Here is a 2184-nt window from a genome sequence, read left to right as displayed (position 1 = left end):
CTTTGATAAAATTTAAAATCCATTCATGATTTAAAAAATGTTTTAGTAACTTTGAAACATAAAAGAACTTTCTAATTTGGTGAAGTAAAGGGTATTATAAAAGAATGTTGTTACCTCAGTTTGAGAATGAGACGATAAAGCCAGCTTTCTCATTTCTACTCTGCAGTACAGGGGAGTACTGACTAATTTACTAAATCAAGGGAAAGGAATACAAAGTATGAAAGACTGGAAAGTAAGACACAACCATTTTCACATATAACATAAATATGAAGAAAATCTAAATTATACACAGATATGTAGAGTTTATAGTTTAACAAGACAGCTGGTGGGGCTCCTGGGTGGCTCAGTCGGTTAAGCGTCCCTCTTCAGCTCAAGTCATGATCTCACAGATCGTGAGTTCAAGCCCCACATCAGGCTCTGTGCTGACAACTCAGATTCTGGGTCTCCCTCTCTCTCTGCCCCCTCCCACTCATGCTCTGTTTCTCTCCCTCTCTCAAAAATGTATAAATATTAAAATTTTTTTAATTAAAAAAAGACTTCTAGATTTAGTGTAAGACAAAAATTTATTTAGATTAGCATAAGTAATTAAAAAACTTAATCTTAATATATTCACAATATCAAAAATTGAAAAGGAATCTGTTGTAAACAACACTTACACCTGAAACTATGAAACACTATTAAGAGAAGTTAAAGATTACTTAAATAAGTGAAAGAATGTGTGATGTTTATAGTTTGTAGGACTCAATATGGTGATAACATCAATTCCTTCTAAACTGATCTATAAAACCAACAAAATCCTAACCAATATTTCAGCATGTTTCTTTTTATCTTAATTGACATGCTGATTCCAAGTTTAAGAATATGCAAGGACATCTTGAAGAATTAAGTAAGGAGGAATCACTCAATCAGATATCAGGGTTGATCATACAGTTACGGTGATAACGTGATTATAGTGTAAAAGTGCAAAACAACCTAGTCCTAAGAACAGAGAGTCCAGATATAGACTCATATAAATATGATAATTTGACTTGTTACAAAGTTGGCTTTACAAGTCTATAGTGAAATAATGGCCTCTTAACAAAAGTGTTTGTTTAGTTGGATAGGGAGGCGGAGTAAAGCTTCTTAACCTCTGCTTCATGTTAGAAGCAATTTCAGGTCATTGTAGATCTTAATTTGCATGACAAAATAATATATATGTTCTATAAGAAAATTTTATTTTAAGTCTTCAAGATTTTTTTTTTTTTTTAATTTCTAGGAGAGAGAGAGACAGCGTGAGCAGGGGAGGGTCAGAGAGAGAGGGAGTCACAGATTGAAACAGGCTCCAGGCTCTGAGCTGGCAGTCAGCACAGAGCCCGACGCGGGGCTCGAACCCACGAACCGCGAGATCATGACCTAAGCAAAAGTCGGACGCTTAACCGACTAAGCCACCCAGGCGCCCCAAGATTTTTTGTTTTATAAAGAAAGTCTTAATCATAAAGGAAACGATATTTTAGTCTATATTAAAATAAGAACTTATGTGCATCAAAAGACCACTTCAGCTGAGTGAAAAAGCACACCATCTGCAAAACATACAACAAATAAGATTCGTATTTAGCATATATACAGATTTCCTACAAATCAGCAAAAATAATTTGGGAATGAAACTTGATTAAGTCCTTAATTAAAGAGTCTATTTAATGGCCATGAAAAATGAAAAATTACTCAATATCATTGGTCATCCTAGAAATGCACGTGTAAACTAAAACCATGGTGAGAAAACACTATGCACTAGTCAGAATATTAAAAACTAATTGATTGTATCCAATACTGGTGATAATGAAGAGAAGTTGGAACACTCACATAGCTTAGGGTTCTAAATTGTTCCTAGTGATTTGAAAATGTGTCTGGCAGTATTTATCTCACCAATACTGCTTCTAGTTACATTTACACAAAAATACATTCATATGCCCAACAGAGACAGTACATGCAAGCAATATTCCTAATAATTCTAGATTGAAAACCACCCAAATGTACATCAAGAGCAAAATGGATGAAAGTTGTGAAATATTCATACAAGGGCATATTATAGAGCACAAAAGATACGTTATTGCTTGTCTGAGGCCGGCTCCAGCTGGGTCCAGGGATTCCCAAAGGATGGACAGTGTCGGTGAGAGAGAGAGAGCCCTGAGATTCTTTCTGATCACC

The sequence above is a fragment of the Hyaena hyaena genome, unplaced genomic scaffold (assembly GCF_003009895.1).
Source record: "Hyaena hyaena isolate Hyena2069 unplaced genomic scaffold, ASM300989v1 scaffold_1474, whole genome shotgun sequence".
Lineage (NCBI taxonomy): Eukaryota > Metazoa > Chordata > Mammalia > Carnivora > Hyaenidae > Hyaena > Hyaena hyaena.
This window is presented reverse-complemented; position numbering follows the sequence as displayed.